This window comes from Vombatus ursinus, unplaced genomic scaffold (genome assembly GCF_900497805.2).
Source record: "Vombatus ursinus unplaced genomic scaffold, bare-nosed wombat genome assembly UNPS02010980.1, whole genome shotgun sequence".
NCBI classification, from domain to species: Eukaryota; Metazoa; Chordata; class Mammalia; order Diprotodontia; family Vombatidae; genus Vombatus; species Vombatus ursinus.
Genome location: NW_020950758.1, coordinates 2,234,818 through 2,262,733, shown reverse-complemented (window position 1 = coordinate 2,262,733; position 27,916 = coordinate 2,234,818). Strand labels below are relative to the sequence as shown.

At 38.1% G+C, this 27,916-nt stretch overlaps 1 pseudogene; it reads right to left on the bottom strand.

Annotated features, from left to right (window-relative positions):
* The window catches only part of LOC114038352, a 93,648-nt pseudogene extending 71,095 nt beyond the window's left edge, over positions 1-22,553 (bottom strand).
* Positions 22,554-27,916: the final 5,363 nt, after the last annotated feature.

Genomic DNA, 27,916 nt, shown 5'->3' with positions numbered 1-27,916 from the left:
TAATATATTATATTATCTATAATGTAATATATAATATATTATATTATATATAATGTAATATATAATATATTACATTATATATAATGTAATATATAATATAATAAGCATGTACCTGCTTATGTTGTTTTTTGTAGTTTGGATCCATTTGAAATACCCAATGACTGAAGGAGACATATTAGGAAAAGTAGCCCCTGAAAACACTTTGGTTAATGTAGGGAGTCTAGGTTTTAACCTTTCAATAAGTCCCTGGAGGTTCTTGGATCTTTACTTTATACTGGTAGCTGTTGCCTTCTTGTCTAACCTAGCTTTATCTTAGGAAAACTATTTTTGATTGTTGGATCAACTGCTGACTTAAGGAGTGAACTGAGGGTGTAACCATGCAGTATTCTCTTTTCTGAACCTCAGAAAATGGAATGAGATGCTCAGAAAATCAACAAGAGTGCTTCATATTACTTGGCAGTTTGGTTTAAATTGAAAACAGTTCTGTGAAAGCTGTGGGTAAAAAGTATTTTTATCTTCAATTTTAAATCGATGACATTGATGCAGAAACATGTGGTCAATGTCACTCACCAGCAGAAATATTCTTCCTTTGGAAAAAAATTTCCTTTTGGAAAAAAATTCTACTGAACAGTATCATATAACTTCTGAGATAGAAGAGGCTTCAGAGGACCAGTAGTTAGGCTCACACTTGACTAAGATTCCATTATACAATATCATCAATAAGTGGTCATCCCATGTATGCTTGAAGACCTTCTTGAAATGATGAGGAACTCATTCAGCAAGGCATCCTAATCCACGTTTGAAGGGTTTTAATTTTTGGGACATTTTCTCCTATATTGAATCTAAAACTGCTTTCATACAATTTGAAAAAACTATTCTTGGTTCTCTTCTCTGGGTTCAAATGGATCAATTCACATCTCTTCTCTGTACTCTTTTCTCTCCTTTCTTTTTTTGTTTCTATAAATTATTCTCTTCCAGTACTGTAAGGCATCTATCAAGCTCACTTCCTTCCCCACCAGAAATTACATTATTTGAATTCTTATATGGTATGCTCTTCCATTCTCTAATATAGCCTCTCTAGCTCCTTCTAGATATGTTCCAACTCATTGATGTTCTAAAATTTCTCTCCTAATGCTACTGGGAGATCATTGACTTTTCTGGCTACCATATCACCTAACTCATATTCAGATTGTTATCCACAAAATCTTTAGATTTTTTTCCCACCAAAGAAACAATTACCTAGCCACAATTCTGCTATCCTGTAACTGGGGATTTTTTTTGAGATTTGTATTTATTTCATTTTTAGTTTACGGAATAAAACAAGCATTTCCATAATATAGTATAATAAAAAAGATGATTACACATGTAACTGCATATCTATTATGTACAACTTGTCATTCCATATATGCGTGTGTGTAGGTGTGTGTGTATATATAATATATGATATATATATATATAATACACAATACATGTAACTGCAGATCTATTATGTACAACTTTTTATTCCGTGTGTGTGTGTGTGTGTGTGTGTGTGTATAAAGAAAGGTATCATGCAATTTTTTCTCCTTTTCCTCTGCCCCAGAGATGGCTACCGTTTGGCACCAATATGTGTACAAACTATGTAAACTCATTCTATTCATACTTCTACTTATCAGTGGAGATTCATTTTTCCAACATGAGTGGAACTTTGCATTTAACTTCATCACACTTCATCTGAAAAGATACAATTCATCATTATAGCTATCAAATCTTTTGTTTGTTTGTTTGTTTGTTTGTTGGAAAGTGGAAGTTGAAAGGGGTTACTTGTTTGTTTATGATGATTGTTTTGCTATCCTATGTTCATATCATCCCTTTCAGTTTGATGCCATGTGAAAATTTTCCTTCATAATTAAAATGACATTTGCACTAGAAATACCAAACAAAAATGACTAATCTAGAGTTAATTCCCTATAATTAATAAGAGGATAATAAGAGAACACCCAGCTGACTTAGAAAAATTTAAGTCTCCTGGCCCAGATGAACTGCATCCACAGGTCTTGAAAGCATAGCCAGATATGATGGCTGAGCCAAATAAGAGAAGTGATTTATGACAGGAGAGGGACAATATGGTCTTCATTTGCAAAGCAGGGAAGGGATTCCTGGGAAAATTGAAGAAAGGATCATTAAAATGGTGATTGGTGAATATCTAGAACTTGATGAAGCAGTGTTGACTGTTGGCATGACTTTATCCGAAACAGGCCATGTAGAGTGACATCATTTCCTTTGTTCACAGGACTATAAACTACCAGATGGCAGGAATTTTATGGACATATTTTGCTTAAATGATCAGCAAAGCTTTTGAAAAATTAATAAGATAATGGTCATTATTATTAGTATTATAACTAACATTCATATAATAATTTAAAGTTTGCAAAGCTCTTTGATTGTTATCACAATGCTATTCTTGTGGAGGAGAGACATTGATTAGTCAATAATGTGAGTAGATAGATTCAGAGCTGTTTGAATTGGAATACTGAAGGCAGATGTGTATATAATTCAAAATCACTCTGATAGGAGGTCTTCAGTGGAGGCCCCCAGGGATCTATGCTTAGCCCTATTCTGTCAACATTTTTATTAGTGACTTGGATAAAGCCATAAAGAGAATGAATATAACATCTCTTGATGACAATAATTTTGAAGAAATGGGTAACGCACTCACAAAGACAGGATTCCCCAAAGGCCCAACCATTGAAGTCAATCTGATAAGGTAGAATGCAATAAGAATAACTATAGAGTTACACACTTGGGTACAAAAAAAAAAGGCAGCTTCACAATTCCCATTCAAGTATGAAGAGTGACGGAAAAGCTCTGATGGCCTTAGTGAACTTCAATATCACTAAGTGTCAGAAGTATGATGTGACAGTCAAAAATGTTAATGAGATCTTGGGTTTTCTTGAGAGGGATAGAGAGGACAGAAAAAAGGTAGGAACTCACCTGAGCTCTCTCAAATTCCCCTCCAAACAACTATAAATAATGTTTCAAAATGAATTCTGGAGTAGCAGATCACAAAAAAGGATGGGATGAAAAAGTTTTCCAGCCTGAGACCAGGTCAGAAGGTCAGCAGGAAATGTCTGTCACACCAGGATGACAGTAGAGGTCAGTTAAGCACAGGCTATGCCAGTGGAGACTGGGAATCAGAAAACCAACAGCAGGCCTTAGGAGCAACTAAATCACTGGCAAGGCTTCCAGAGCTCTCCTCAGACAGTAAGGGCTGTCTGACAACTAATCAGAAGGAGATTACAGGAGTCCCTTTGCTGGCACTGGGTGCAACACTTGATTGCATTGTCCATAGGTGGATCAGTATTGCAGTACTGGGTCACAGTCCTAGGGTAAAAAGGAGCACTAGTACATCACAGCTTGAGGTCCCAAGGAAACAGGTACCCTGGTCATGGTTCCAGTGAAGAAAATAGTGCTTGTGGGTGTTCATAGAGTAGAGCACAGACCAAGAAAGAAGTAGACACACCTTTCCTTAGATCCTACCACCTTGGAAAAACTGAAAACTTACAGACTTCCCCAGAACTAACTCAAAACAGTGACACAAAAAATCTGAACTTTTGTAAAGTGACTTCTGCATCCAAGAGCATAAACCAACTTTAACATCAAATTTAAGTCAAGAAATAAGCTGGAAAAATGAGGAAACAAAAAAAAAGAAAGAATGAATGAATCTAACCATAGAAAGTTATTATGGTGACAGGGAATATCAAAACACAAACGCAGAATAAGACAACAAAGTAAAAATTTCTATATCTAAAGCTTCAAAGAAAAATGCAAATTGGACTTAGGCATCTCCCCCCTAAAAAAGAATTGATTGAAAACTTCAAAAAAGGACTTCAAAAATCAAATAAAAGAGATAGAGGAAAAATTCCAAATTATTATCTTTGACCTATTCAATTCATGGCCCAAATCATTGTTTATGTGATTGATATTGATAGACTAATTCAGTAAGTTTCCTATCTAAATACATTTTATAATTGAGATGATGAACATACTCTTTCCACTTGATGTTGCCAAAGTGAACAGTTAGACAAAATTCTGTCTATTCTAAGTCTTGTTATAACTGACACAATGTCACCTATAAACAAGAACATGTGAAGGATCTGGGAAGTCCTCTTCATTTTGGACTCTGGCAAGGATACCCTCTATGACAATGGTGTACTATACTTTGGGCAGGTCTAACTCACCTTATTTTGTATCTGACCTTATGCTATTGAGCAGAGGTACATAGACCAAAGTTTTCTCTGTCTTTATATTTCCCATGACATACAACATGACTGGACAACAACTTTTTGGTGATGACACCTAAATATATATTATATTTTGCTCCACCAAATTAGAGACTTTCTTGATAATTAGTATAAAAAAAAACAAGCTCTTATATTCTCTATGCTTCAGTCAACTCTTTGTGAAGATGTGGTCTGTGACAGAAAAGCATACCTGGATGCCTATCTGTGTCATCATCATATGTCTTAACAACAGTTCCCTCCATAATTGCATAAAATGTATGTATACCTAAAATTCTGTGCCATCTATTTCCTAGGCTTAGCTTATTGTTCCCTTCACATTGTCACACTTGGTAGTGGGTATCAATTATTTTAAGGAATAAATTACACATAACATTTATAAATATGTAGACATAGATTATATATGTTTATATCCATGTATATCTATATAAAATACAGATATTTATATATAGATGTATACATATATAGTGAAAGATATAGGTAGATATGCAAGTTTTTTTGATAATAATGCTATTTTCACTATCTTTATATCTTCTGTCTTATTTATCTTGAAATGTTATCCCTTAGGGATTTCAAAATGTTTGCACTTGCATGAATTTCTTCTCTTTATTGTTTTTTTTTTCATGTCTAGTCACCCTTCTTAACTCCATCTTCTCTAGGGTCATTTCCAATTCCTGATGTAGAGCATTGAGTATCGAGTGTTTAGAGTCCAAATGTGGTCACTTTATTGACATTGATGATGAAAATATATGATTTTTGAAATGCTGGCCAATATGTTCCATTTAGCATTTGTAAATGTTTTTCAAATGATTAGGCTCGCTGAGGTCTCAGGCCATCCTTTCTGAAAATTCATTTTTCTTCTCCAATTATTTTCAGTTTTGTGAGGCAGTACTTCTAAAAATCTATTATCAGCCACTTCTATGAGTTTTTATGATAGCAAATAGTAATTACTAGCATTTATAAAGCATCTTGAGGCTGGAAAAGCACTTTGTATATGTTAACTCATAGACTTGTACATTAAATTGGTGTAGCCTTTGACCACCATGCCAGGTGTAAGCTACATGGGACAGTTTTAAGACTTTTTGTCCCCCTCATTATGACAACTTCTCTTCATCCTTGAAAAATTGTAATAATCCAAGCTGTCACTGGACTTGTGGTAATTTTGGTCAATATTTCCTTATGCTAAGTAAGAATTCTTGTAACTCTATGGGGCCTCTTTTTCATCTTTAACTTTTTTTCCAGTGAGATGTTCATTTTGATCCATTCTCCAACTGGTCAATAGCCTTGCTTCACAAAGACAACTACTCCAAAATGATCACACTGAGAAACTAAGCATTTGTGTGCATCATGAGGGCTTCAACTTCATTTTGCTATGTGTTCAATATTCAAGCATATCCGCAATCTTCTAACTCTGTTCTTAAATAAAATATTTATAATGAACAAGCTTGAGCCCTTTGAGTATTCACTTACCTTTGACCTCTTTCACCTTTTTTAAAAAAAATTGTGGGTTATCTCCTTCTCAACATATTCTCTTCCTTCACACTGTTACATTTGATATTGAATATGAAGTTCTTTTATTAAAGGAATAAAGTGCATAACATCTGTAAATTGCATAGCTAAACTGTTGTTGTTGTTCAGTCATTTCAGTCATATCTGACTCTTCCTTACCCCTTTTGGGGTTTTCTTGGCACAGATATTGGAATGGTTTGCCATTTCCTTCTCCAGTTCACTTTATAGGTGAGGAAACTGAGGCAAGGAGGGTTAGGTGTGTTGCTCAGGCTCATACAGCTGGTAAATGTCTGAGCCCAAATTTGAACTCAGGTCTTCCTGACTCCAGGCACAGTACTTTATCCATGGTACCACCTATCTATCAACAGCTAATCTTAAAGTGTTATTAATTATTATTATTATTATTATTATTATTATTATTATTAATGATGATTGTAATTGTAATTATTCTTTTTGTCATTATATTAGAGGATTTTGTGAATTTCATCCTAGAATTGCTTAGCAAAGTGCTTTAAGTGCCAAATAGAACAGTTTTTTATTTGATACTGGTGGCAATAGGGAGCCAGTGAAGTTCACTGAGTGGAAGGGGGGAGTGTAGTGTGATGTGATCTTACCTGCATTATATGAATGTCACTTGAGTGGCTTAATGAAAAATGGATTGGGGGGTGGAGCCAAGATGGAGGAGTAAAAGCAGTGACTTGCTTGAGATCTCACCCAAACCCCTCCAAATACCTGTATAAAATGGCTCTAAATAAATTCTAAAGCAGCAGAACCCACAAAAAGACAGAGTGAAACAAATTTACAGCCCAAGACAGCCTGGATGGTTGATCAGAAAGGTATATCGTGCTGGGTGAGGAGAGGAGCGCAGTTCAATGTGGGCGTGCAGGCCTCAGTGAATGTGGAGGAGGCCTCAGAGTACTGAATCATGAGCAGCTGTTGTGATTTCCAGACTTCTCAACCCACAAACACCAAAGACAACTTAGAAGGTCAGTGGGGAAAGTCTGTGTCTGCGGGAAGAGAGAGAAGCGTGGTGGTCTCAGCTCAAGTCCCTGAGCTTATCCAGGGCAGCAGCTGCTTCTGGAGTTGCTGGCCCATGGACTGAGGGGGAATCAAGTGGCTGACCAGAGGGGAATTGCAGGAATCTCTCTGCTGGTGCAGGATTCTCTTACTTTGCCTATGCTTGGATCTGGGTCACAGTTCTAGGTGACGATCCTGAGGTGAAGTGGAGTGCTGGCATGGTAGAACCTGTAGTGGTGGTGCAGTGAAATTCTCTTCACAGTTCCAAGGCAGAAAAGAGTGCTTGTGATCATTCTTGGACCAGAGTACAGGCCAGGAAAGTAGGAAAAACCTTGCCCCTTATCATACCACCTTGGAAGAACTGAAAATTTACAGGTCCCTAGAAGTATCTCTGAAAACAGCTGCACAAAACCCCTGAAGCTTGGGACAGTACATTCGCCACACTGGAAGCAGACTCTTACCTTAACAAAGAGTTTAAAACTAAAGTAATTAGCTGGGATCTTGAATAAACAAAGGTCCAAAAAAAGTCCAGCCATAAAATCTTTCTTTGGTAACAAAGGAGATCAAAACATACAACCAGAAGACAAAAAAGTCAGAGCTCCCACATCCAAAACCTCCAAGAAAAATATGAATCAGTCCCAGGTCATGGAAGAGCTCAAAAAGGATTTTGAGAATCAAGTAAGAGAAGTAGAGGAAAAACTGAGAAGAGAAATGAGAGTGATGCAAGAAAATCATGAAAAACAAGTCAACAGTTTGCTAAAGGAGACGCAAAAAAATAGTGAAGAAAATAACACCTTCAAAAATAGCCTAACTCAAATGGCAAAAGAGGTCCAAAAAGCCAATGAGGAGGAAAATGCCCTAAAAAGCAAAATTTGCCAAATGGAAAAGGAAATCCAAAAACTGACTGAAGAAAATACTTCCTTAAAAATTAAAATGGAGCATTTGGAAGCTAGTGACTTTATGAGAAATCAAGGCATTGTAAAAGTGATCCAAAAGAATGAAAAAATAGAAAACAATGTGAAATACCTCATTGGAAAAAACAACTGACCTGGAAAATAGATCTAGGAGAGAGAATTTAAAAATTATTGGACTATCTGAAAGCCATGATCAAAAAAAAGAGCCTATACATCATCTTTCAAGAAATTATCAAGAAAACTGCCCTGATATTTTAGAACCAGAGGGCAAAATAGAAATGGAAAGAATCCACCAATCACCTCCTGAAAAAGGCCCCCAAAGGAAAACTGCTAGGAATATTGTAGCCAAATTCCAGAGTTCCCAGGTCAAGAAGAAAATATTGCAAGCAACCAGGAAGAAAAAAATCAAGTATTGTGGAAACACAATCAGGATAACACAAGATTTAGCCGTTTCTATATTAAGGGACTGGAGGGCATGGAATACAATATTCCAGAGGGCAAAGGAGATAGGATTACAACCAAGAATCACCTACCCAGCAAAACTGAGTATAATCCTTCAGGGGAAAAAATGGACATTCAGTGAAATAGTGGACTTTCAAAATTTCTTGATGAAAAGACCAGAGATGAATAGAAAATTTGACTTTCAAATACAAGACTCAAGTGAAACATGAAGAGATAAACAGGAAAGAGAAATAATAAGGGACTTATTATGGTTTAAATGTTTACATTCCTGCATGGAAAGATGATATTTGTAACTCATGAGACCTTTGTTGGTATTAGGGTAGTTGGAGGGAAAAATATTATATGTATGTAGATAGATAGATAGGTAGATAGATAGACAGACAGACAGACAGACAGATAGACAGACAGACAGACAGACAGACAGACAGACAGACAGACAGACAGATAGATAGATAGATAGATAGATAGATAGATAGATAGATAGATAGATAGATAGAGGGCACAGGGTGAGTTGAAGATGAAGGGGTGATATCTGGAGAATAAAATTAAGGGGTGAGAGAGGATTATACTGGGAGAAGGAGAAAGGGAGAGGTAGAATGGGGTAAATTATCTCACATGAAACAGACAAGAAAAGGCTTTTACAGTGGAGGGGAAATGGGGGAAGGTGAGAGGGAATTAGTGAATCTTATTCTCATAGGATTTAACTTAAGGAGGGAATAACATACACATTCAATTGGGTATGGAAACCTCTTACCCTTCAGGAAAATAGGGAGGAAAGGGGACAAGAGAACAGGGGGATGATAGAGGGGAGAGTAGATTGGAGGAGGGGATAATCAGAAGCAAACACTTATGAGGAGGGACAGGGTCAAAAGAGAGACTAGAATAAATGGGGGTTGGGATAGGAAAAAGGGAAGTATACTTAGTTTTTCAGAACATGACTACTGTGGAAGTGTTTTGCAAGACTACACATGTATAACCTGTATGGAGTTACTTCCCTTTTCAATGAAGATGGGTGGGGAGGGAGGAAGGGAGAAAATTTGGAACCCAAAGTTTAAAAACAAAAGTTAAAAAAATGTTTTCACATGCAACTGGGAAATAAAAAATGCAGGAAATGAGGTATAGAAATCTATCCTACCGTACAGGAAAATGGAATGGGAAGGGGATAAGAGAAGGGGGCAGAGATAGAAGGGAGGGCAAATTAGGGGAAGGGGTATACAGAACGTATGCCATCTTGGGGTGGGGGGAGAGATGAGATGGGGAGAAAATTTGAAACTCAAAACCTTGTGAAAGTGAATGTTGAAAAATAAAAAAATAAATAAATAAATTTAAAAATAGCTTTATAATAATTTTATAAAGAATTTGCTCCATTGCCCTTATTGAACTGAACACATGGGGCTGCCTGCCAAGGTAGCCAATGGGAAAATAATGATATACCAGGTGATACAATCTTATAAGGCTGTGAACAGTTGGCCTTGCACCCCTAAGCACAGTATATATGAGAATGTCTGAGGGGTAGGAATTATTTTACACATAAGAATGATTTCCAGAGAAATTTAAATATTAATTTGAGATACTTTAATGCAGGTGAATGCCAAAAACCTGAGTGACATTGACTAAAAAGCTCTCCCATTAAGCAGGTAGCAGAGATGTTTCTTAGAAACTACTTCCACACCAAGTACCATAATGACACTAGAAGATATGATTTTATTGGATCTAGAAATCTCATACAAATGTGCAACAGTCTTGTCTGTAGATTGCACATTTCTCTTCCTTGATTAGTCTAAATTGATTAGCCATGGCTTCCACCTATAATTAGTAGTCAGACATCATGCAAGATATTACTTTTGCTCTATGTACTGTACATATGTTTAAAATTCCTTCAGATTGGGAAATTGACAGGTGGGGAATATTATATATAGCATACTTTGGATATATAATGACTTTTTTTGAAATTTCTGAAATAAAGACAGCCAACAAAGAAAAAAAAATGTACAGGTGGGTCTATAATCTTATTGATTCAGGAATTCACCACAGTGAGGTAGAAGAAAATCTATCCATGTCCTATTACCCGGTATTACCCTAATTCAGTTCCTCTCCAAAATTCACCACAGGGATCCACCCAATTCACTAGAGGCCATTCTTGCTTTCTCCCAGCATCTTTTAATTTTTTTTCAATCAACAAAATCAGTCATCCTCTCTCTCCAACATTCCACTCCCCAGTTTGAAGAGCAAGAAGAAAGCCCCAGTTACAAACATGTATAGTCCACCAAAATGAAATCTCCCATTGACCATATTCAAAAAAGAATGTGTCTCAGACTTCACTCTGAGTACATCACCTCTCAATATCTTTCATCATGAGTCCTTCAGAATCATGGTTGGTTATTGCATTGATCAGAGTTCCTAAATATTTCAGTTGTTTGTCTTTAATTTACAGTTGTTGTTCTATATATTGTTCACTTGGTTCTGCTCAGGTCACTCTATACCAGTTCATATAAGTCTTTCCAAGTTTTTCTGAAACCATCACCTTCGAAATTTCTTACAATGGTTTTCCGTAATATTCATATACTTTGTCTTGTTCATCCATTAACCAGTTGATTGGAAACCTCCCAGTTTCTAATTCTTTGTTACTAAAAACAAATGTTATACATATAAAAAAAGAAAATGAATTTGAGTGGAGAGAAACTTGAAGGAGGCAGATCCAGTGATGAGATGATGAAGACTGACCTAGAGTGTGCATTCCAAAATACTTGACTCTAGTAGTTGGTAATGTCCTAAAGAGGAAACACTCATGATAGCCAAAAAGATAAGTATAGGAGGAAACTTCACTGGGATTTTTAAAAATAATCTCCCCCCACCCAGCGTAATAACTGGAGGTCTTTGTGAGTAGGGTGGGGTAGGGTTTTCTTTTCAGAAAAGACGTAGAAAAATTCTGTCCAATATACCATGTATCCAGGGTGACATGACTGAGGAGGAACTAAACCTACAACAAAGGTCTTTATTTTCAATCAATAACTCAATCAATTAAAAGCATTTTAAGTGGTCACTGTGTGCCTGACACAATGCAGAAAGAAAAATAATCTTTGCCCTAAAAGAAGTTACATTATAATGGAGGGAGATAACACATAAAAGGAAGGTGAAAGGAGAGAAGAGAATGGGGCTCATTCCTGTGGCATAAATGAGAAGGCTGAAATATGGCCGACATAGGAATGAGATTTGGCTGGCTTGAATTCCTTCTTTAAAAGAAGATTTGGGAAGGAGCCAGACAGTCAGTGAAAGAGAACCAAGGAAGAGCACTTCCATTGTGTGGATTCTAGGGCTAGAGAGATCCTCCAGGATGAAGAACTTTCTAGGGCTTGATAGAGAGAGCCTGGAATGAAGCCTGGAGAGGAATCAATGTTGCAGATTGCATAGGGAAGATGTAGAATCTCAATTGAAGCCAGAATCTGGAACAAAAAGGACAAAGTCTGACAGGCACTGCATAGTCCATTCATATGTCCCACAGAGAATATATAGACCTGGTGGAGTCTACCTATCATTTTAGGTGAGCAGAAGCCAAGACGACGAGCAGCAGCATCACGGTGTTCCCCAAAGACATTCGTGGCCCTCCAACCCCCGAAACTTGGGTTGTCCTTCCCCACATGTGTCTTGATCCTGCAAGGTCTTTGTGTGTGTTATTCTATTTGTTTTTTAATGCTAGTCTTCCCACTGATGGACTATGCACTTGTAGGAGGGTGTGTCCCAGGTATATGGAAGAAACAGTTCATTTCTACGTTCTTATCATGCTTTTTCATCATGTTTTTCCTTTGAATCATGTGCTTTGGTTGATTAGAAAGTAAATACGGGGGCAGTTAGGTGGCACAGTGGATAGAGCACTGGCCCTGAAGTCAGGATAGACCTGAGTTCAAATCCAGCTTCAGACCAAAAACTTGACACTTACTAGCTGTGGGACCCTGGACAAGTCACTTAACCCCAATTGCCCCCCCAAAAATAGAAAGTAAATGCACCAGTGGGGGCTTTTGAACTAGAGGTTTCAGTGGATGTGTATCCATAGAATGTGTTGAACCTAGGGCACCCACTATGCTGGTTGGTGGGCAGAGAGAGGGGCATTGCACCCAGATGCTACAAATAGAAAGCAAATTCTAAGTAATTTCAGTTTAGAGAACAACAACCTGAAGAATCAGGAAAGGCCTCTTGCAGAGGGATCACAAGAACTGTATTTGGAAGAGGAAAAATAACTTGCAAGAGGAGGTGATATAAAGGGAGTTCCAATTCTGCCTACAACATTTACTGGCTAAAGGACTGTGGGCAAATCACATTAACTACTTCTCTGAGTTGTGCTTTCATGAAATTAAAAAAAAAAGAAAGCTATTCATCATAAATATTTGTGATACCTTCCTCATAGGGGCATTATCAACTTTGAAATATTTCTTATTGTTAAATTGTCTTCTAAACTTCCAAATTCTATCTAAATGTTAGTTGTTGCTGCTTATGAGGAAGAAATGTGACAAAGGAAGCCCTGGTGCCTTTTTCTGACTTGTGATCACCATGTAAAGAGCTCCCAATTTTCAGTAATCAAAGCCATTTGCATGGAAGTGAACAACAAGGTCTTTTTCCCTAGCCCCCTGAGATATTATGCACTGACCTGGAGTCATTACTGCTGGCTAGGAGCAATCAAAGAAGAATGCAACCCTGATTTAAACCTTTTTCCATTCTGAACCTTGACCTCAGCCATCAGCTGAAAGCCACTGATGTCAATCAACAACCCAAATGGTAAGTTAATAATACGAAAATTTCTCAGGAACAATTGCCAGAACAGGAAGAGTTCTTGCAATTGTGTGTCTCCATGTCACCAAAGCGCAACAGTTCCTGGTGAAAGCTGCGATGATTGTTTATGGAATATTCATGATGACTTTGGTGAAACTGACTGCCTCTTGACATTAGAGGCTCTATCTGCTCTTTCTTTTGTTAGGCACTCCATTCTTGATGCCATAAATCTCAGGTTCACCATCTGTGAGCCCTGGAGTTATTTCAAGGAACATCTAGTCGATATGTATTCTAAAGAGTGCCATTTTGATCTCCATTCATCTCTATAAAATCACTAATAAAATATGCATTCATCTAAAAGTATTGAAAGTTTTCCCCCATTTTTTCTGTCCTTCGTTAGTAGATGTTTATTGTACACAGAATACCTTCTTCCTCCCATTACCACATCTAGCCATATGGGCTGTCCAAACAAGTCACCTCAACATCTGATTCCTGCTTTTGTTCTATAGGTCACCAGCTGGACCAGAACATTCTATATTGGATCTTTAGACCTGAACTCCTGAACTCTAGTCCTCCAGACATGAACTGACATACATTGGAACTCCAGAACTCACCCCCCTAGTCCCTGAGATAATTAGCACATTTTCTTTCTTTTTTTGGAGCTCTTTTCTCAGGGCCCACTGATAAATAAGTGTATACAAACTGATCCACATAGCTCGCTAGATCTATTGGTTGGTCTTATATGTCAGATCACAGTTGACTTCAGTAGCCAATCCAGCATGCATCCAGGCTATTTTATCTTTAGTCTGCTTTTGCATATGGATTATCTACCCCATACTCCTTCCCCAGCTTTCTATCTCTTTCTCTTGTCCCAGAAATCAAATCAATGATTCTGCTATTTCTGAAAATGGCAAGCCAGTTGACAGCACTTAATATCTCTATGATTCCCCAGTGTAAAACTTCCTACCTTGGTCACACCTGCCCTATGGAGGTAGGTTTCCCTCATTTCTATCCCTGAAATGTAGTACAGACAAATTACTAAATGATTTCCTTCTGCCAACATTCATTCATTCACTGAATATAGAGATTTTTCCCTTTTCATTGACTAATTATATGACATGTCACATGACTTCTCTGGGTCTCAGTGTCCTCACCTGTCAAATGATCAGATTGGACTCATATATAGCCTTTAAGTTATCTTTTTACTCTAAATCTATGATCCAGTTCTGATCTAAGAGTCATAGGACCTAGACTGACTTTTAACTACAACTTTCTACTTATTTTGTTAACCAATCAATCAACAAATATGTGTTAATTGCTTATTGTGTGTCTGGGGCAGGTAGGTGGTGCAGTGGAGAGTATCAGACCTAGAATTAGAAGACTCATCTTCCTGAGTTCAAATCCAGCCTCAGACACTTACTAGCTGTGTGACCATGGACAATTCACTTAACTCTCTTCAGTTTCCTCATCCTGTAAAATAAACTGGAAAAGGAAATAGCAAACCACTCCAGTTCTTTGCCAAGAAAACTCTAAATGGGGTCACAAAGAGTCAGACATGACAGAAAACAACTGAAGAACAACAAATGTTTCTGGCTGGCAGCTAGATGGTGCAGTAGATAGAGTGTTGGAATCAGGAAATGATTCTTGAAATCAGGAAAACCTGAATTCAAATCTCACCTCAGATACTTACTAGGTGAGTGATCCTGGGCAAGTCACTTAACCCTTTTTGCCTTAGTTTCTTTATCTGTAAAATGAGCTGGAGAAGGAAATGACAAACTACTTTAGGATCTTTGCTAAGAAAACAAATGGGGTCACAAAGACTTGACATGACTGAAACAACTGAGCAACATGTGCCTGGCTGTATTATGCAAATTCATGGAGATACAAGCATAAAGAATGAAACAATCCCTAATCACAATGAACTTATATTTAAATGAGGAGGGGGGACAGCAAGCACATAATAAATGTATAGAGTTTAAATATAGAGCTAATTACACTGACTATATAAAAGTCATTTCAAATGCTATAGCTGGAGAGGAAGGGAACTAGCAATTGGGTGGATCAGGAAAGGCTTCATGGTGAGACAAGGCCAGAGTGTCATCTAAAACGAAGAGAGGAGCTTTCTGAGGAGGAGATAAGGAGTGAGCACATTCCAGTCAAAGGGGATGGATATATCGTGCAAAGGTATAAGCAACAACAACACATTTATTAAGCACTTGCTATATGGCAGTCATGGTGTTAATCACTGGGGATACGAAGAAAGATACTAAGATACCTGGTTCTTGCCCTCAAGGGAATTCTGTCTTAATGGCTGAAGGAAACACACAAGTAAACCAAAATGAGTGGATGAAGGCAGGGCCAAGTGCTTTCTCAAGTGCATGATGACAATGTCTGGAGTTTTGGTAGCAGAGTAGGGAAGGCAATGAAGGGCCCTCAGTCTGATCCACTCCCCAGAATGGTGGCCTTGGAAAAAAATTCACCAATGGGAAAAAGGAGACTGAAAAGCAGAGGGATATTCTAGGGTAAGAAGTCTCCCAGGTGCTGAGGAAAGTTCTAGGTTTAGAAGGTAGCTAAGGCATGGGGGTGACCTCCAGAGAGTAAGAAACTCAGCTGGGATGCGAATCAATCTTGGCAGGACTGGCCCCTTCCCCAAAATGGAGGGCCCAGATGGAACTCACTAATGAAAGAGGACAGAGAAGAAGCATGCTGCAGGATACGATGGCCCTAGACACTAAGGGAAAACCCAGGGAGAGCAGGCATCTGAAGCATGGTGCTAAAATTTGAGAGTTAGAAGCAAAGCTAGGTTGGAAGCAGGCTGATTATGGGTTATAGGAAAAAAAATATTCCCACTGAGTTCTGTGACAGGGAACCATTGATGAATTAAAATATAGAGATTACAGAGATTAAAACCTAAATTTTATTATGTGTAAGTATAGGTTCAGAGTTCAGAAAAAATGACTCTGAACTCCAATTAGGATTCCAACAGAGTGTATATAGATTCCAATTACATCAGAAAGAGACATAATTTCTGATTGCATAGCAATTCTATTCATATGCTTATACTATAAAAGTTTTTTTCTTAAAAAGCTTAAACAGAATCATAACCTCTTACCTTCTCTGAGGAAACAGACTTAGTTAAACAGATTTTGTAGGTAAGCTAAGTCAAGTTACAGGTGAAACTACATTTAAAGAGTTTGCAATGGACTGATGGGGAAGGGAAATTTACTTGCCACAAAGATAACCACAGGGTCAGAGCCATTTGGGATCCTTCAACCAAAAAAAAATACTTCTGGGAAATCTATACTCTAATAAATTTTAGCATCTCATGTGGCATGTTCCAGTCAGCCTCAATTAGCTCCTAACTAGGAAAAATGGCCCTGAATCCCAACTAATAAAGATTAATAAAAAGGAAATCAAAATTTACTGGCCATGGTTTTAAAAGCTAGACAGAAGAGGTTATGTTTTATGCTAGAGCCCATCAGAAGACATTGGAATCGCATGGTCAGATCTGTTGGCAGCAGTGCATAAAACACACTAGAGTGAGGAAACAGAGAGTCTTGAAATAGGGAGACCAATTGGAGATGTCATTGCAATAATCTAGGTTAGAAGTGATGGAAGCTGAGCTAAGATGTTAGCAAATCATTTAATATCTCTTGGCCTCAGTTTCCTCCTTTGTAAAATTTAGGCATTGAATTAGATCAGGGTTTCTCAACGTTTCTGAGTCATGACTCTCTTTGACTGTTTAGTGAAACCCATGCACCTCCCCCATCCATGAGAGAACATGAGCTTCTCTGTAACTAACAAGCGTCCTCAGACAATAAACACATCTGTGATGTTTATTTTCAAATACTTTTGAACAGGGCAGAGGCTACCAGGATGCCAGTTTTACAGGGAGACTATTGGAGACCCCAGGGTCATCCCCATCCCACAGGAAATCTTTGCAGTAAGTCTTCCATGAATTCATTCTTATATTATTTTAATAAAGAGTGTGGATGCTTCCCAGGACAAAATCATAAAGGGTTTTTAGAGGATCCTTAAGTGATTAAAAAGGATATCTATGAATTTTGAGGCAAATGTAATTGCGTGCATGAATTAAAACGTGACTTCTTTGGAGAGAATTCAGGGGCTTCTCAGCCTCTTCTCCCTTCCTGCTTGTGCCTCACCTATTTTATGACGCCAGAATTCTCCTTATCAGGCAAAAAAATCTTTCATTAACCACTGAGAGATTAGGCTTTGAATGAAGATTTCCGAAGAAAACAGGAGCCCAGGGACTCATAGTTACTTATACCAAAACATACATGTGACCAAGTGTAGATTCATTCAAAAGATCAAGCTTTGCTGGGACAGAAGGGTGGAGAGGAGAGCACAAAGAAACCAAATGGGCCCAGGGTGAGGACCATGGAGGTGACTACTCTTTCAGCTGGTGTAGTAGAGTGCTAAACCTGGTGTCAGGAGTGTCTGGGTTCAAATTTGACCCCAGGCATTTACTAGCTGTGTGACTCTGAGCTTAACCTCTGTCTGTCTCAGTTTCTTCATCTATGATCATTTGAGATATATTTATAAAGTTTTAGAAACTTTAAAGTGCTATATAAATGCTAAGTTGTTATAGCTATTATTACCCCAGGGACACCTGCTATAGGAAAATAAAATCAGACTCCATGCAATTCAAGAATCATTTGCAATATTGAATCTGAATACAGTTTTGTCCCAATATGGGTTGCAGGCTAGAAAGGAATCACTTTGAAAAGAAATATGTTCATATGTGTTTGCAGAAACACTTGGCCCTAGTGAATCAAACACCAACCTTGGATTCATGACCTACCTCTGCCATATATTGGCTGGGTGCCCAATGGTACACCACTTAATCTCCAAGTGTGCTTAGGCAAGCCAGCCTATAAATTATAGGCTGAATCACAGATTTACAAAAGTTGAGAGCTAGAAGGGACCTTAGTAGCCATTTAATTGAATACCTAAGGAATCCCAAAGGTCACTGAATCCAACCTCTTCCTTTTCTAATTAAGGGAACATGTTCCAGAAGGGCTAAGTGACTTGCCCAGGCTCACACAGCTAGTAAGCATCTGAGGCCAGATTTGAACTCAGAAAGATAAATCTTCTTGACTCCAGACCCTACACTCAATCCACTGAGCCATCTAGCTGCTTAAAGAGACAGAGGACCTGTTTCAAAACCTGATTTTGCTCCTTACTGCCTGTGAGAACTTGGGCAAGACATTTTACATATCTCAGCCTCAGTTTCTTCATCTGAAAAATGGACTGGATGGCCTCCAGCATTCCTTCTAGCTCTAAATTGGTGACTCTCAATAGTAATGGTACAAACATTTTCCTTTCTTTTTCAGAAGTGGAAAAATGGTCAGAGAGGGGCAGTTGCCTTCCCTCACTCACTTAGCTAGCAAAATCTAGCTATTAATACAGACTGACATTTTTAGATGTCATGCCATACTGATGATTTGTACTGAGGTTGATGTCCACTAAGCCCTTTGGATCACTTTTGCTTGATTAGCTATAATCACATTGGCATGATTGCTCCATCCTATTCTTGTACCTGAGCAAGAGGAAGGGATGCCGAATTCACCTCTCAATTTCTCCAGCCCAACTCCAGCTAAATGGAATCATCTTGCTTCTCTTTCAAACATTTCACAGATAGACTGTCTGTCATATTACCATTATACAGAATATCATGTCATTGTAGAAATACCATTTGGGAAGAATAATATCTGCATCAACTTTTGGGGTAAAGCAGAATAAATCTTCCTTCCACGGGCTAAGCAAACATTAAAGAGAAAGTAATGTTTCTTAGAGATGGTGGGGCAAGAAAAATGAGTCTGGATATTTAGGTAGCTTTGATTAGAAAGAAAAAAAAAAAACAATCATTTGCTGTTCTGCCTGATTTATGGCCCCATCTTTGTGCCAAAACTGGGTGATGTGCTCCAGAAGGAAACTGCAAAAGCATTCATAATTCATTATATTGAGCAGTATGCCTAGGATGGGAAAACTAGGAAGGTTTGGTGACCTGTTTTTAAGCCCCGATGCACCCATTTGCAGCATAACACTTTGCTCAGGAAGGCTAAACTTCAGAAAGTATCATAGAAAAGAGTCAGAGCTAATATCAGGAAGACAATTTCAAATCTTGCCCTCAACACTAACTAGTTATACGATCATAGACACATCACTCAACCTCTCTGTGACAATTCCTCATTTAAAAATGAGTATCCTAATGCATAGATTACCTACCTCCCAAGGCTATTGTAAGACTCAAATAAGATAATGCATATTGAGTGCTTTTCCAACCTTAAAGCGCTATAGAAATGTGAGTTGTTGAGATCCTCTTTATGTCAAAAGAAAGGGAAAAATGCACCATTATGTTGAATGGACATCAATACTGAACATGAATGAGAGTCACAAGGTCTGGCGGATATGCCTGCATTGTGGGAGAGAATAGCCACATGGATAAGGTCATAGACCTATTGGAATATGTTCTTGTGGTTATGAATTCCTTTACGGACACCATCTCCCTCGAGCCTCAGAGAAGCACTGGAGAAGTAGAGAGCCCAAATAGTATTATCTCCACTTCATGTATCAAGAATGTGAGGCCTGGAAATCTGAGTCTAGATCACTGTCCTGGAGAGCTGAGGTATCTCAATGTATTCCGATAAGTAACCCAATCAATCCATCCACAAGTATTTGTGAAGTGCTTATCATACAACAGGTATTGTTCTAGATGCCAGTCATTCGATGCAGTTTAACCTTTGTTTTGGATCTAAGCAAGAATCTCATTCAACCCAATGGCCAGGCTGCTATTGTGATCTTTGCATACATATTGGAGATTTCTAACGATTTATAGAATCTGAGAGCTGAGATGGACTTGTGAGGTTAGCTAATCCAACTCATCCCCAAAAGAAACCTCCTATACCATATATCTGGCTAGTCATCACCCGGTCTGTGCTTGAAGACTTCCATTGAGAGGGAACCCAGTGCCTCTTGACTTCATCCAATTTGTTTTTGTTTGGTTCTAATTGTTATGGAATCCATTTCTAACTGTGGGGACTTATAATATAGTTTATCTATCTTAAACCATTGTAATCAATTAAGGCCATAAAATGAGGTTAACTTTAGGAATAGGTTTTTCATGCATTTTATCTTTCTAAGAGACCCAGGCAAAAACAAAACAGCAACAAAAACAAAAACGAAAACAAAAAACCAGCACTCAAGTAACAGGGGATTGAGACATATTCTAGTCACACAAAAGTATGAGCCATATTCCTGAATGGGAACAGTATTCTTCCACTCCTTCTTGCACTTTTGGAGTCATATGGAAAATAACCTCATGATTCTGGAGTGAAAGACAGGGACTAGCTTCCTACTGTAGCCAGGGAATGCACCTGAGTAATTCCAGAACCTACAGCTTCAGCTTCAGCACCCTTTCAGGGTAGAAAAAGGATCAGTAGCAGAAGAGAGCATCTAGGGTGCTAGTGCAGTGGGATGTGAATGGAGAGTCAGGAAGCCAATCAGATTTGTTGTTCTTGTCATTCAGTCATTTCAGCCACGTCCAACTCTTCATGACCTCCATTTGAGGTTTTCATGGCAAAGATACTGGAACGATTGGCCATTTCTTTCTCTAGATCTTTTAACAGATGAGGAAACTAAAGCAAACACTGTTAAGTGACTTGTACAGGGTCACACATCTACTGTCTGAGCTCCTTGAATCCTTTGGCCCCAATTTGGAAACCCAAACTATTAGCTACATACCTATTGTATATGCTGCTATCAAGGCAATCTGTGTCATGGTGACATCCTTGTTACCCAGAAAGTTATTACTCAGTGTTCTAGGACCTCATTAAATTATTTAATCTACATATACCTTCTAAAGTTTCACGAGTAAATACCCACTATCTTGCTGAAATCTCTTATTGTTAATATGGCTCTCAAGTTTAAAGTGCTTGTACAAAGAATAACAATGACTCTTTAGTAATTCCTGAGTGCTTTTTTCAAGATTATTTTCTCCCTATCTAGATGTGTAGAAGAAAAAACAAAAAAAGAACTTTCAATAATTTTTTTGAAGAGAAAATTAGAATTGAGTCTGAATCTGTTGTCAGCTGATAACCGAGATTTCAAAATTCCTTTCTATAAAACAAAAGTCATTTGAAATACTTTTAAGGAAGTCAATTTGAGTAAAGAATTCAATGAAACTCATACTGATAGGAAGTTAGATTATTTGAGTTTTTTGTGACTTTAGACATTAAGTGGTGTGTGTGTGTGTGTTTCTCTGTATTTTGTGCTACATAATGAAAAATAGCTTCAATTAAATTTCTGGATACCTGAATGGGTCATGGAAAAGAGAGCAGCATTTCAAATATTTAAAGAATATCAGAAGTGGGAGTGACCTTATGTCAGCACTGAAATTGCCTCTTGGAGATCATCTATTCCAAGACTCTTATTTCATGTCTTTGGATACAGAGGCCCAGGAAGGAAGAAAGAAGACTTGTCTGCAATCCCATAAAGTAGAGCTAGGAGGAAAACTTGGTGCTCACAGGGAGGACAAGGTATTTGGAGTTAGTTGATAAGCAAGACATCAGTCAATAGTACCACCCTGCCCCTCTGGCATTTTTAATTTAACTTCGAAGACAATGATTTGCATGAAGTTTCCAAGTAGTGTAATGGGAATTTAAGGTAGCAGAAAAAAAATTTTCAGAGAGTGGACCAAGTTAAACATGTGGTAGTTAAGATAATAATTATAGCTAGCATTTATATAATGCTTCTACATACCTCATTTGATCATTATAACAACCCTAAGAGGTGGATGTTATTATCATCTCCATTTTACAGATGAAGAAATTGAGTCTAAAAGTAATTAAGGTACTTCCCCAGGTTTATTCAACAAGTAAAGTGTGAGGCAGGTTTTGAATTTGTGTCTTCCTGCCTCCAAATCTAACACTCTATCCACGGTGTCCACTTCATAGATAGAAGGGGAAAAAAACTGTTGTTTTTTTTTTTTCTTTAATGTATGTAATAATGAAGGGTCTTTCTGGTTGATGGTTCCACTTCTTAATAGTCCTGGCTGACTGACTGCAAACATGAGCTTCCTACCCATGAACTTAGTTCTTGTTATTCCTTGTATTCTAGGAGGCCATCCCCTAATGTTCCTGTTGGAAATGATCTTCTCTCTTGGACTTTAAAAGATGTTTCATTTCATACAACTTGAACATCCTTATAGTATCATAGAATCTTAGGTTTAGGAGATTTCTAGGAGCAATCTTGTCCAATCCATGGACCAAACTGGATTCCCTATAAAATAAAACAAAAAAATAAAATCTCATCTGATCTATTTAAAAGCCTCCAATAAAGCACAATTCACTTTTTCCTAAGGCAAAACATTCCGCTTTGGGATAGCATAAATCCTTAAGAAGAATTTTTTGTTTTTTTTATTTGTTTTTCCTTTTTTTCTCTCTCTCTCTCAACATCAAGACTAACTCTGTCTTTCAGCTTCGACAGCTTCCTCCTGGATCTCCCCACCCCTGCCGGGGCCAAGCAGAATAAAGTTAATCCCTCTGTCTTCTCCATGACAGCCCTTCACATGCTTAGACACAGCCATCGTGGCTTCATTAAACTTTCTGCTCTCCAGCTTAAGTATTCCCAGTCGCCACAATGAAAAGACTATACAGAGCAAAGAAGAGAACTGTGGGTTTAGAGTCTGGAAGCCTGGGGTGTGAAACTTGCCTTAGACACTTACTGGCTATGTGATCCTTGACAAGTCACCTAATGCTTCTATACCTCAATTTCCTCAAAATTAAAATGGATATAATAATAGCATACAACTCACATATTGGCAATGAAGAATAGGATAATAATAAGATAAAACATACATGAGGATTTTTTTTTTTGCAAACTGGGAAGTTTTCTGTATATGTGGAATATAATTTTATGGCATGAATGCTAGACTTTTCATCATTCTGGCTGCCCATCTTTGAACCTTCACTAGCTTGTCAATATCTTTCTTAGACCATAGTGCCCAGACCTGAGCACAACCTTTCAGTTGGGATCTCACCAGAGCAGAGGATAGTGGGACTGTCATTTATTTTGTTTCTGGCTTCAAAAATCAAGGTGCATGTCTGGTAAAGAAGAATGAAAATGGCGCTAAGGTGAACAAGTACTTAGCTGCTAGAATAGACTATATGTATATAGAGGAGAAGGCTATGGGATCCAATTGGCACAGCATCAAGAGATTGAGAAGGCATCTCAGCAGGTCAATAATTATTTATTAAGCCCTTGTTCTGTGCCAGGCACTGTGCTAAGTACTGGGGATACAAAAAGGAGGCAAATGGCAGTCACTGCCCCCAAGAAGCTCACTATCTAAAAGGGAAGATAACATGGAAACAAATATGTACAATTAAGATTTATACAGGATAAATAGGAATAATCAAGAGATACAAGGCACTAGAACTAAGAAGACTTGGGAAAGACTTCTTACAGAAGTTGGGATAAGCTAGGGAGGCCACTAGGCAGAGATGAGGAGGGAGAGTATTCCAGATTGGGAGAGGAGACAACTGGAGAAAATTCCTGGAGCTGAGATGGAGCGTCTTGTTGTGAAGGACAGCCAGGAGTCCAACATCACCAGATGGAAGAAGATATGCTGGGGAATAAGGTGTGAGAAGACTGGAAAGGTATGGGAGAGGACTAGGTTGTAAAGGATTTTAAATATCAAATAGAAGATTTTTTACTTGATCCTGAAGGTTAAAGGGAACCACTAGAGTTTATTGAGTAGAAGAGTAAAATGGTTAGACCTGTGCTTTAGGCAAATCACTTTGGCCACCAAAGCAAGGATGGATCAGAGTTGAGAGAGACTTGGGGCAGGAAGAACCACCAAGAGGTTATTATAATACTTCAGGCATGAAGCACTAGAATGGTGGTAGGATCATTAGAGAGAAAGGAAGGTATTTGAGAGGTGTTGTAAATGTAAAATTGGCAAGCCTTAGCTACCGATTGGATGTGAGGGGGTGGTCAGAGGGGCAGGAATAGTGAGAAGTCAAGGATGACACCTACATTGTGAGCCTGGGGAATGGGGAGGATGATGGTGCCTCAACATTAATAGAAAAGTTTGTAAGGGATGAGATTTTAAGGGTAAAGATAATGAACTCAGTTTTGGATATATAAGGCTGAAGGAATCTATTATATATCACATTTGGAATGTCTGAAAGGAAGTTAAAAACGCAGCACTAGAGGTCAGCAGAGAAGTTAGAGAAGGATAGACAAATGTGAGCATCATCAGTAGAGAGATAATAAATCCATGGCAGCTGATTTGATCACCAAGTAAAGTATTATAGGGGGAGAAGAGAAGAGGGCACAGGTCAGAGTCATTTGGGTCTCTGGTTTATAGTTAGGGGGCATGAAATGAATGATGATCCCACAAAAGAGACTGAGAAAGAGCAGTCTGATAAGTAGGAGGAGAACCAGAAGACAGTGATGTGGCAAAAATGTAAGAAGAAAGAGTATCTAGGAGAAGAGGATGATCAATGGTGTCACAGGTTGCAGAGAGGTCAAGAGAATGAAGATTGAGAAAAAAACATTGGATCTGGCAATTGAAATATCACTGATGACTTTGGAAGGAGCAGTTTTGTTGGAAACTAGATTGTAAAACGGTAAGAGGGGAGTGAAAGGAGAGAAGGTAGAGGCACCTGTCGTAGACAGCCTTCTCAAAGAATTTTGCCACAAAGGACAGAAGAAATATACAATGATAGTGGAGATGATTGGCTCAAGTGGGGTTTTTTTGAAGATAGGGAAGACATGGGGTATGTATGTAGGCAGCAGACAGAGATTGAAAATAAGTGATAGTGGGGGTAAAAGAGGGGAAATATGTTGGAAAAGATGGGATTGAATGGAAACACTTGTGCACAAGATGAGTTAGCCTTGGTAAGGAGTAAGGTCACCTCATTATGTGAGACAGAGATGAAGGGAGAGGTGGTAGCAGAAGGATTCTGAGTGATATGAGATGATGAAGAGAGAGCTCACAAAGAGCGGCCTCAATTTGTTTTGTGTAAAATATAGGGTAATAGTCTCAACTGAAAGGGAGGGACAGAGAAACCATGGGAGGTTTGTGGAGGGATAAAAAGGTTTGGGAGAGTCACTGTAGACAGTGGAATAGTGAGTGGATAAGGGAGGTATAGAAGGACTGCCTAGCAGCAGTGAAACCCCCTGGGTGATGGCAGGACACCAAGGGTGTGGAGAACATCTCAGATAATTAATACCAAAAAAAAGAGGCTAGAGAAAATATCAACCATGAGTCTCTATGTTTATTGATATTGCATAGCCGACCATATCTAGGCCCCGAAACAAGTAAAAGAAAACAAATTCTTTGTTTACACTTTAGAACAGACAGATTTTGATTCAGTAGAAAGCAACACCTGAACAGTTGTCTTCCAATTAGGTATTTCATTTCTAAAATGAGGAAAATTCACCATTTTTTTTTCTTTTTGGTGAGGTAATTTGGGGTTAAGTGACTTGGCCAGGGTCACACAGCTAGTAAGTGTTAAGTGCCTAAGGCTGGATTTGAACTCAGTACCTCAGAAAATTCACCATTCTTTAAGCAATATTTTAAAGGATATAATTTTTTTTATGATGCTCATTCCTCAAAAGTATCAGAGAAGGCATAATAAAGTAAAATGTGTGCTCACACTAAGTGATGACACTGTGATGGAGTCCAAGTTCAAGTTGAGAGGACTCCTCTGAAAATGGTCATCTCGGTGTTCTTTTGGGGGTTTGGCAGCTGAATCAAGCTCTGAAAAACTGTATGCTTTAATGGAAATGCATAACCATGCACAAATGTTTAATTTGGCCATTGACATAGGAAAAAGTAAGTGGATAAATAATACTTATTAACTAGAATATGGTATGAAATACAGGGAAAGCCTATAGAGCTCATCTAATGTGTGTATGTGTGTGTGTGTGTGTGTGTGTGTGTGTGTGTGTGTGTGTATAGACAATGAAATATAAAAGGAGATTCACCCAGAACTCATTAAGAAGTGGTGGCAGAGTGGCCAAGACTGCCTTAGGAAAATTGAATAATCCTTTACTGAGTCCCAAATTGTGTAAGAAACAAAGATGCTTATTTTTAATTCTAACAGTTTAGTTACACTGCTGCATGGCTGCAAATGATGGAATACTACAGTCTCCAAAGAATCAGAATATTGCTTAGAAGGCACTAGAGAAATACCTGATGCATAGGATAAGATGCTACAAATAAGAAGGAAAAACTAGGGGGAAAATTTAAAGTAAAGGATGTGGTTATTTTGGTGTAGTGGAATAGGTATTGAATTTAGAATAAGGGACCTGGGTTGAAATCCTGATTCCACTGCTCATAAATATGTGAACTTAGCTGTGTCACAACTTTTCTAACCTCAGTTTCTTCATCTGTAATATTAACAATTTGTATTAGATGGCCTCTGAGATACCTTTCCATACCAGATTTGTCAAACTGTGAGCAAAGTCATGAATTATTGAAAAAGTGAGTCACGAAGCAAGATTAAGAGCTAACCATTGGATGATCTAAATCTCTCACTTCCATCTGTGTGATGGAAAAAAAAAAGTAGTGGAGAAAGCCCCAAGAACGTTGAGTTGGCCCCTTGTGTGAAGATCATTATTTCGTGGGCAATATGGACAACATGGGCAAGTGTGGGTGGATTTTGATTGTCCTTGTTGGAGGGAAGATAAATAAGAAATCAGATCCTGTTGACAATTTGGTTTGAGAGCAATAGTCAAGACCTTATACTAAGTCACCAAAAGGTTGAAATCTGCATTGGTGAGCTGAATATTCATTTTTGTCACTCCACAAGTTCTTGAGCATTAAAATGTTGGGATAGGATAGAATTCTCCACCCTCATGCCTTTCTCTAGCCTCCCTGCTTACAGCTTATCTCAGACTTTTAAACCCATTATCTTTGGTGTCAGACCAGCCTGTCTTCATGATTCAAAATTGCTGTTTCTGTGAAAGAAATTCAAGCCTTGTGCCCCAAGTTGGATCTGGGATGTCCCTTAATTCTAGACTGGCGTAATAAGGACTCTGTGCAATTATGACCATTTATATCATATCCTACTTCTAGACTGCAAACTCTATAAGGAAGTGTGTTCTTATGATTGGTTGATTTTTGTTTCATTTTCAATCCTCCATTTTACTTAACCCTTTAAAAATGGAGTAGTTCCCTATTAGTTTTAGTATAAACCATAACATCCTCTTCTTGGCCTTTAGAGCTCTTCCAATGAGGCTCCCAACCACTTATCAAGCCTATTGCTTTGGCATAACTGCCCTTCACATGGTCTCCTTTTCCATTACACTGGATTACTTGTCAATTGATTTAGATGACATCCCATCTCTAAAATGTAGAACTTTGCACAGATACTTTTCAATGATGAAATGCAACCTTTGTCATTTCTACCTCTGAGACATCCCCTAACTTCCTTCAAAGCACGATTCAAGGACCATCTCTTGCACATGACTTCTCTTGATCATTTCTAACATGTTAGCTCTCTATTCCTTTCCTTAAAACTATTTTTCATTTGCTTTGCATAAATCAGCAATGATTTGTACCATGGCTTTCACAATTCCTGTCCTTCATTAATTTTTCAGTTGATTTCCATTGAATTGAAATTTTACCCCTGCCCAGAGCAGCACTCTGTAGCCAGTGGGTAGAGAATAGATGAGGCATTAAAAGAGTTGGATTTTCATTTGAACCTCTTAAGAATCTTTCAGATTATCTCCCCCCTCAACTTCCTTATATGCATACATGCATGGCCACACACAAAGGCATTCTTATGCTAGCTTGGTATTTCATAAAACAGCAGTTGTTTTAGATAAATAGATCAATAGATCTCTCTACATAGATATAGATCTCTTTCTACATATATATGTATACACAAACATACATTATATATATATATATATATGTATATATATACACACACACAC